This window comes from Schistocerca piceifrons, chromosome 8, assembly GCF_021461385.2.
Source record: "Schistocerca piceifrons isolate TAMUIC-IGC-003096 chromosome 8, iqSchPice1.1, whole genome shotgun sequence".
Taxonomy (NCBI): Eukaryota; Metazoa; Arthropoda; class Insecta; order Orthoptera; family Acrididae; genus Schistocerca; species Schistocerca piceifrons.
In genome coordinates this window covers 429,270,287-429,280,982 of record NC_060145.1, presented here as the reverse complement: position 1 = coordinate 429,280,982, position 10,696 = coordinate 429,270,287, and positions in this window count along the sequence as shown.

Below are 10,696 nucleotides of genomic sequence, written 5' to 3'. Positions count from 1 at the left end.
CGGTCACCTCATTATGTCACGCATTGATGAATTAAAGTCACCCAACCCAATTGACATAATCTGCCTCTCTGAACACCATGTGACCACTGGTATAGGAACTAGGCCTAAGCACAATGAGAAACTCAGACAGGAGAGTACTGCAAATGTTAGAATAAGGAAAGGTTCTCATAAAAGTATAATTAAAAATAATGTAAGTATATTTCATCAAAATATTGGGAGTTTAAAGAATAAAGTAGATGAGCTTCTGGTTTGTTTAGAAGATTTAGAAGCTGAGAATGAAATAGATATACTATGCCTGTCTGAGCATCACATTGTTGCTGATATGGATAAGGTAAATGTAAGTGGTTATAAGCTCTCTGCACATGTAATGAGAGAAAATATGGAGAAAGGAGGAGTTGCCATATATGTCAAAAGTTATCATTGTGCAAAAAGTATAGAAACAAAAAAGTTTTGTGTACAGAAACATATAGAAGCATGTGCCTGTGAGCTTAAATTAAATAAAGGCACATTTATAATTGTAACTGTATATAGGTCCCCATCAGGAAATTTTCATCTATTTCTGAAAAATTTGGACTCCTTGTTGTGCTATCTGTCAGACAGGGGGAAGCAAATTATTATTTGTGGGGACTTCAATGTAGATTCTCTGAAAGAGGGTAATAGGAAAAATGACCTTGAAGTATTACTCGGTTCTTTCAATTTGACACCCGTTATTGATTTTCCTACTCGGGTGGTAAAGGATAGCAGCTCACTGATAGATAACTTCTTTATAGACCAAGATAAGTTTAACCAGATAAATGCTCAGCCTGTTGAGAATGGTCTTTCTGATCATGGTGCACAGCTAGTTACAATATATGACATAGCTCCATTCAGCAATACTAAACAGTCCTCCAAAGTAGTACGTTCAGTCAACGATTTAACAATTGCAAATTTCAGGGAAAGCCTACAGCAGTTAGACTGGGATGAGGTGTACCGTGAACCTGATGCCAATTTAAAATATAATTTATTTCATGACATTTTTGTAAATGCATTTGAAAACTGCTTCCCCAAGAAAATAGTTAAATATACTCGTAAGAAACCTTGTAACAAACTATGGCTTACTAAGGGTATAAAAATATCTTGTAACCGGAAAAGGGAAATGTATCTGACAGCAAGAAAGAGTAGTGACCCAGAAACTATCAAAAATTATAAAAACTACTGTGTTATATTAAGAAAAGTTATTAAAAAATCCAGGAGTATGTGTATCATGTCTGAAATCAGCAACTCTGATAATAAAATTAAAACAATTTGGAATATTATTAAAAGAGAAACAGGTCAACCAAGAGCAGAGGAAGACAGTATTACCATCAAATTGAATGAAAACTTTACGAACAAAAAGTCAGAAGTTGAAAATATTTTTAATAATCATTTTCTAAATGTTGTGGATATAGTAGGATCCAGGTGTTCATTAGAAGATGCTAGGCTGTTAATGGAAGAGGCCATACCTATGCAATTTGATACAATTGAAATCTCACCCACTTCTCCCTCTGAAATTAGGAAAATAATAAACTTGCTTAAAAGCAAAAACTCACATGGAATTGATGGCATTTCCAGCAAAATATTAAAAGCTTGTTCTCAACAGATAAGTAAGATTCTCAGCCACCTGTGTAATAGCTCTCTGGAACAGGGCATTTTCCCTGATAGACTAAAATATGCTATTGTTATACCTTTGCATAAAAAGGGGGATAGATCTGATGTCAACAATTACCGTCCAATCTCCCTTCTAACAACTTTATCCAAAAATTTTGAGAAAGTAATGTATTCAAGAGTAGCTTCACATATCTGTAAAAATGAAGTACTAACAAAATGTCAGTTTGGTTTCCAGAAAGGTTTTTCAACAGAAAATGCCATATATGCTTTCACCAGTCAAATTTTGAGTGATCTGAATAACCGAACACCACCCATTGGGATTTTTTGTGATCTCTCAAAAGCTTTTGATTGTGTAAATCATGAAATTCTGCTAGACAAGCTCAAGTATTGTGGCATGAGTGGGACAGTGCACAAATGGTTTAATTCGTACCTAACTGGAAGAGTGCAGAAAGTTGAAATAAGTAGTTCTCGTAACATGCAAAGATCAGCACATTCCTCAAACTGGGGAACTATCAAGAATGGGGTTCCACAAGGGTCAGTCTTGGGTCCTTTGTTGTTCTTATTATATATTAATGACTTGCCATTCTATATTCATGAAGAGGCAAAGTTAGTTCTCTTTGCTGATGATACAAGTATAGTAATCACACCTGAGAAACAAGAATTAACTGATGAAATTGTCAATACTGTCTTTCAGAAAATTACTAAGTGGTTCCTTGTAAACGGACTCTCACTGAATTTTGATAAGACACAGTACATACAGTTCCGTACAGTGAATGGTATGATGCCATTAATAAATATAGACCTTAATCAGAAGCATATAGCTAAGGTAGAATATTCCAAATTTTTAGGTATGTCCATTGATGAGAGATTAAATTGGAAGAAACACATTGATGATCTGCTGAAACGTTTGCGTTCAGCTACTTATGCAATAAGGGTCATTGCAAATTTTGGTGATAAACATCTTAGTAAATTAGCTTACTACGCCTATTTTCACTCATTGCTTTCATATGGCATCATATTTTGGGGTAATTCATCACTGAGGAATAAAGTATTTATTGCACAAAAGCGTATAATCAGAATAATAGCTGGAGTCCACCCAAGATCATCCTGCAGACATTTATTTAAGGATCTAGGGATATTCACAGTACCTTCTCAGTATATATACTCTCTTATGAAATTTGTTATTAACAACCAAACCCAATTCAAAAGTAATAGCAGTGTGCATAACTACAATACTAGGAGAAAGGACGATCTTCACTATTCAAGATTAAATCTAACTTTGGCACAGAAAGGGGTGAATTATACTGGCACTAAAGTCTTTGGTCACTTACCAAATAGTATCAAAAGTCTGACAGATAACCAACAAGTATTTAAGAAGAAATTAAAAGAATTTCTGAATGACAACTCCTTCTACTCCATAGAGGAATTTTTAGATATAAATTAAGAAAAAAAAAGAAAAAAAAAAAAAACAAAAATAAATAAAAATAAAAAAATAAAAATAAAAAAATAAAGAAAAACAAAAAAACACAAAAAAATAAAGTTGTTATATTAACTTAAGTATGTTGTTAAATTAACCTAATTATGTCATGTATTGAAAATTCGACTCGTTCCACATCATTACGAAATATCGTATTCATGATCCATGGAACTAGTATTAATCTAATCTAATCTAATCAATAAAAGTCATTCTTAACTGTCAACCTGTCAACAGTTTGTCCACCACCACTGCACCCTTCAGAATGCAGTCAAGAGGGAATCTCTGAGCCTACTACCAAACCGTTTGGAGATAGAAAACAATGCCTACAACAAATCAATCTGTGGATGAAGAATGACTTTACTACAGGGACCCAGTTTTGTCGAATCATTATGACGTGAGTGCAGTCTTTTTCACGTATTTTTATTAGGGACTGAATCACGCTTGTATGTTCAGAGTAAGACAGGGGAATAAATTTTTTTGAGGAGACATAAATTGCTGTTAGATTTTATCTGGTTGATATAGGTAATATAAGAATGTTCATTGTCTAGTAGTATATAAGGCATTTCATGAGTAGTTATTCGGGAGGTGATGTTAAGTTTAGCTATTGTTTTTGTGTATAATAATAAATATGAGCAGCCATAAGGCCAGTGTTATTAAGATGCAGTAAGAAATACGATAGTAATTTGATTTTGTTTTCTGCACAGCAAGGAGTATGGCTCAGTATTTAAGCATGTCAGGAATTGGGTAGTGTCAGGATAGTGATATGCTGAAGTGTTTTTTTTCCCCTTCTCATTTATATTTGTGTAGCTGATAGGAGGTAATCATGTTATGGTCAATACCAAAGGGAGCAGGGTTTTTCAGTAGTGCAAGGGACTATCACAGCAGAAGTATTGAGAATTTTAAGAGGCGATGTAGATAAATTGCAAGTGGAAAAGGTGGAGTGTAGTAACAGATTAGAAGCACTTTACACTGAGGCAAAGCAAATAGTTTATCACAAAACTCCAAAGTATAGGGAGAAGATACAGAGAGAGCATCAGGAATGGATAATGGACATCGGGATGTTAGGAATATGTTGATTATGGAAAAAAAGAGGAAGCAGAAAGAAGGGAGGAGGAGGAAGTTGAAATGGAGGGGAAAGGGCTTGTAAACAGTTTACCTGTTTCTGCAGAAGAGCCATCTACCATTAATGTAGTTGAGCTAGTCGGTCCATGAAAGTTAAATGAGTTGTAGACAGTGACAAAAGGCAAGGTACTGGGAATTTATGTGAGGCACAGGATGATGATGATGTTGAAGTTAAGAAAAGTAATGTAGAAGTACCAGCTCTGATATTGTGTCGAATTATGGGAGTCTGGGGTAGTTGTAGTGCCAGACGAAATGTGTGTGGGCTGCACCAAAGTAAGGGAGGGGACAGTAACATGGTCGATTTAAATGCAGTAATATCTGCCCCACTGGGTGAATAATCAGTATTGTGGGCTAGATGCACTGTGAAGTGCATGTGTAGGTGATTTTTGCAATGTGCAGTGTGGAACTGCAGACCATTTTGTTGTTTTACATACTACTGGGAATGCACAAGAGTTTGTTGGTAGTTGTGTTGCAAATGTTGTGGCAGAAATGGTACGGGCACACATATTTCCTCAGGAAATGAGTGAATGGAGGAGAAGAAAGATGAGTTTTCCTAGTGTAAAACTGCTACCAGGCACAAAGAAGTTGTTGTGGGTGGGCAGGAGCACCAGAAAATATGAAGAAATATAAAAAATATGAAGAAATATGAAAAAAATATGAAGAAAAAGTGGGATACTGGTTCAGTGAATTTTGATAAAGTATCACCTGATGATCTTCATATCCTGACTATAATCAGTGCCTGATGGAATGAAAACCTCCAATGGTCTTACGAAATTAAAAGGAGACATTATGTCACATCCTGGGTACCAAAATTGCAGATACATCACAAACTTTGTAGTGACAATGGCATGACTCCAATTCAGTCACGGGAAATCCAGCAACATCTCTACCATCTCAACATGATCGCATCAGCTTCATGTGAAAGTGGCAGTGAGGAAGATGTTAATTGCATTTTCTTTGTTTGCCACAAAGGTATCAAGAATCTACCAAACTAATACAGCACCTGATGACCTTTGGAAATGCTTCACCAACAAACATTAGCAACAGAAGACATACAAGTGTATAAGCTTCCACATGATTTTATAACACAGGGTCAAATAAGAATATAGGAAAAGACCATTTTTGTACATTATAATACACTAATATGTTAATACGATTAGATCATTGATTGAAGTTCAGTTTAAATGTATGTAACACATAGTAGTGGTTTGTTATGGTTCTGAGGCTGACTGTATGGGTGATGCAAAAAACATGCTGACTTTTGTTGATTACTGAAATAACCATAAGTATTTTGTCTTATCATAATGTGCAATTGGTAAAATAAACACCCCTGCAAGAAAGTTTAGCTTATAAACAATCAGTTATGTGATTATAAAAGATGATTATTTCAAAGTATTTTGAGAGGACTTACTATACGTAAAAAATGAGATAATATTTAAGAAAAGATTTACTAAATAAAAATTTAATTATTTTTTATAATAATAACAAATAATCAAAAATGGAATATGAATCATTCAATTTGGAAAGACCCACCTTCCATGGGGTAAGCATTAAAGTTCAGTCTGTAAGACTAGAAGAGTTAAGACTGGCTAGTAATGAACCACAAGGCTTTTCAGAAATTATCTAATAGTATTCTGCTACCTATAGCGAGGGAAACTTGATCAGCACACTTAAGTTACTTGCAAACATTTAAGGTTTAAAACTGTTTTGGTAATTTGTGTTGTAAATATATTATGCATACCAAGATGGAGTATTTGGTGCTATCTATCTCATGTTTTAGTTTATTTCTCTAATGCTAGTCTGTTAGTACAAATGTACCCTTTCTATGCAGAAATGATAGGCTGAGATATGGCGCATTAATACCAAATCAGATAATTTTCTTTTCACCAATTTTACAGCCTACAAAATGAAAGCCTATAGGTCACAAGGAGTATAAAAGTAACATTTCTCCTTTATATTTAGTTTTGCTAAAACTTTATAATGAGAAGCAGCAGAAAGATATTTACACGGAAAATTGATTCATTATCTATCACTGATTATGTCTTCCAGAAGCAATGACCTGCAAAAGAGTGAACATTATGGTTTATCACCTCATTGCCAACAAGGTAATTAAAACATAATACAAGTAAGAGTTGGGCTAGACTGGGGAGTGGCTGTATCTTCTTCAAAGGAACAGTTCCAACATTCACATTAAGCAGTACATGGAAACCGAGGCAAAACTAAATTTGAAACATTGAATAGTAATTTGATTCCTATACCACCAAAATGAGAATCCAGTGCCTTAACCACTATGACTCAATTATTGGAATAAGATGTCTAATGTGAGATCATTTTTTTGTTTCTGCTTTTACAAATGCCTTTCAAGAAATATGCTTAGAGAGCCTGACTAACTGCAAGGTCTGTGTAAAGGGGAAGACAGAAGACAGGGATAGCAGTGCAGGTCAAGCATCATCAAATCAATGCACAATCTCAGTACTTTTCAAATGGTATCTCTTAGATGCAGCTGCAGCATGAAGAATTAGTTTCCATTGGTAGCCTACTGTTGCAGTCTTCTCCTACTGAAAATCTGACAATGGGTAATATGCCATAGCTGAACATAATTTACCGTCTTTGGTTTTGATCATCATTACCTGACAAAAATTCCCTTTAATTAGTGCTTAAATGGACAGTACAGATCTTTAAACCCTATTCCAAGTAGGTGGCTTTGTACACTGCTAGTTTGTTCACTTGTACTGCTGTGGCAATTTATTTCAGAGACAGTGGTAAAAGAAGAGCTGGTTGGGAATGCACTACCCATTCAAGAGAGAGACATCATAAATAACGTCTAAAGTTGTAAGGCGTACAAGTTAACATACATGAGACTGGTACTGAGTAAGCAAATATGGCAGAAGCACGGAAGAGACCAGAGACATACAAGCCAGGAGGAAAAGAAAAGTTGAGTTCAAATTTTAACAAGGAACTCTGCAATGTAAGCTAGACAGAACTAAAAACAATAATGAGCATGCAGAATGGCAAAAATATTTGTATCAAAAGGGGTAGGGTGCTGATGATACAGCTCATGGGAGTACTTGGATGTCATTCCATATTTACTACTCTTTATGCACGGGGAAAATCTATGAACTACGAACTACTGTGAAATTTCTTCCTTTTCCTACATCCACCATTTCCAATATCCACATGTGTTGTGGAACTGGCTAATAAAACTGCAGTAAAGGAAGATTAGGGTTCATGATCTTGTTGGTATGATCAGAATCAGAGGGTTCATAGTGGAGTTATGCACTCTGGCGGTAAGATACTCTACAAGTTCCAGTCCAACAAGCAAAAACACACATCTCATCAGCCACTCTTTCAAAAAATTATATGAATACCTAGAATCAAAGATTGAAAAGTTCTAAATGGCAAGTAGCACTGCTTATTGTAAAATGCATGACAATTAGCAATGCACAAGATTCAGTATTTACAGATGTGGGTAAATAATTTATTTGAAAAACACCATTGTATTCATATAAATATTATGCAACTACTAGCAGATAAACAGCAGCTCAGAGTATAACTAAGGAGGCAGTACTTTTTTTTTTCAAAGGAGCAACTTCCTTAGTAATTGAATTTAGATGGCATAAATGTGAATAATAGTATGAAACACAGATTAAGTTCATATGGCTGCCAGTCTTCGTCTTTTCTTAATATATACTTTGATTATTTTTCATATCCTTGAAGGTTCTTGCTCTTGACGGGATCTACAGAAAACAATGAACGAAAGTCAATGTGCTACATCTGCTCTCTAAACCACTTTGTTTCACCTGTAAAAGTTTTACTAGAAATATATTCTTTTAAGACTGCCAGTTTCAGTTTCCCTCAATAGTATCAGAAGCTGCATTTTCTCATAGTGATTGGTCTATAACATTAGTTACTTATGTTAACAACATAATGCACAGTATAAATGGTACAAAATGATTAATGGAAAATCTCATATAAGATGTGAAACAAATACTAACAAAGAGATAGAGGGGCTGGCCAGTACTTACCTCAGCTCAGTACAGCCGATAGATACACATAAAACAGAACTGAAAATTTACATTCCTAGCTTTCGGAACTTTGTTCCTTCATCAGGGAGGAGAGAGGGGAAAAAAAGGGAAGAAGGGAAAGTGGATTCAGTTACTCACAACCCAGGTTATGAAGCAACAGGGAAAGGTAAACAGGGAGGGTAGCAAGGATGGAGGCATGGTTGTCCCTCTGACAACCATGCCTCCATCCTTGCCTACCCTCCCTGTTTACCTTTCCCTGTTGCTTCATAACCTGGGTTGTGAGTAACTGAATCCACTTTCCCTTCTTCCCTTTTTTCCCCTCTCTCCTCCCTGATGAAGGAACAAAGTTCCGAAAGCTAGGAATGTAAATTTTCAGTTCTGTTTTATGTGTATCTATCGGCTGTACTGAGCTGAGGTAAGTATAAATGGTACAATAGATGAGAAACATTTTATCAACATACACACTTTCATACTCACCACAGTCACCTACACACATCAAAAAAGTGTTGCATCACCACAGTTCTAGGAGTTCCTGACCCTTTATGTAAAAATGGAATAGCGATATACAAAATCAACATTTCAGCTCTCGTTATTGCTCATGAAAACAAAAAAGTGCAAGTTGTAGAATAATAATCTAGACTTTCTGAATTTGTGTTCCAAATTGCAGCATACACCAGTACCTCTAACACTTAGTAACACGTCCTCTTGCACTGATACATGCCTGTATTCGTCATGGAATATTGTCCACTAGATATCAAGGCACTGTTGGCCCAGATTGTCCCACTCCTCTCAACAGCAATGTGGTGGGTCCTCTTGCCAGAAAAACAGCCCTGTTCAACGTATCCAAGGCACGTTCGATAGGATCCACATCTGGAGAACATATTGGCGATTCTAATCTAGTGATTTCACTGTGATGAAGGAACACATTCACAAGATGTGCATACTGAGCACGAGAATTTTTCCAAAATGCTGCCGATATGGTTGCAGTATGTATCAGAGGATGTAATCACTGTATCATATAGCTGTTTGACTGCCTTCAATGACCACCAGTCATGTATGTCAACCCCATATAATGCCATCCCACAACATCAGGAACCATCACCTTGCTGCACTCACTGGACAATGTATCTAAGACATTCAGACTGACCAGACTGCCTCCAAAAATGTCTCTGATGATTATGTGTGAAGGCACATGGGGATATCATCTACAAATAGAACTTGATGCCAGTTATGGCAAGCCCGTTCACCATATTGTCAGATCCATCTGATCTGTACTGCACTGCACTGCACAATGTCTAGGTGTCAAAGTTGGACCTCGACACAGATATTAGGAGTGAACTTGCACATCATGCAGCCTATTTACTACGCTTTTAGTCAAAACAAAATGTTCTGCCTGCACGAAAATCATTATGCAGCAGGGTGGCATTTTTCTCACGATTCCTCCAAGCTGACATCTGTAAGTAATGGTATCAGCTGCTGTAGTAGCCTTTGGGTAGGGACAACGAGGCAAGTCATTGACAGTTCCTGTATCTCTGTACCTCCTCTATATCCGAACAATACTGTTTTGGTTCACTTTGAGACATCTTGAAACTTGCTTCGATGAGAGACCTTCCTGACACAACATAATGTGGATACAATCAAACTTCAGAATTGACCTTCTAGATGTGGCGGAACTACAGATGACACAAGTAGTGTACTTCTTCCCTCATGTTACGACTGGAACTGAGTGTCAGTCTTACCCACTCTGTCACACAGGCACTGTGAGTGCACAGTTGTTTACTTTTTTGTGTGGGATGAGCGACACCTATGAGGAATCCGAGGGACCGCAATATTGAAGCAATATACACATTCAGCATCAGTGTTCAGGAGAGCTTGTAACTGAGGTGATGCAACACTTTTTTAATGGGTGTACATTGAACCACTACATGTAAGAGACCTAGTTCAAACCTCACAAAGAATTTGTGCCATGTACAAACTTAAGTCTGTGAGTGGACAAGTTGAAATGGTCCCCCTGACCCTCCATTTCCCACAGTACTTTTTTTTTATTGGTCAGTGCTGCTTGGCAAAATGATGAGTTATCACATTACAGTTCAACATAGAACATCAGAGTGTGGGAATATGTGAGTTAATGATTTTAATATCTCATTAGTTTACTGTTACAGAAAAGATTTTAAACCTGGATTGTTTCAACTTGTACATGAAATTTATTCAGTTAGCTTTGCATTAAAATCTCTATAATTTTACCTGACAGAGAACCCCCCCCCCACCCCCCCAAAAAAAAAAAAAATAAATAAATAAATAAAAAAATTAATGTACTGTTTTTTCTGTTGAGTTCTATTTGTTGAGGTTCACTGCATCTTACCAAACCACCTCGACTCCAATAAAAAGGCAGTCCCTAAACCTCCATCACGGACAAACCACCAATGACCAAATACTGTGGGATATC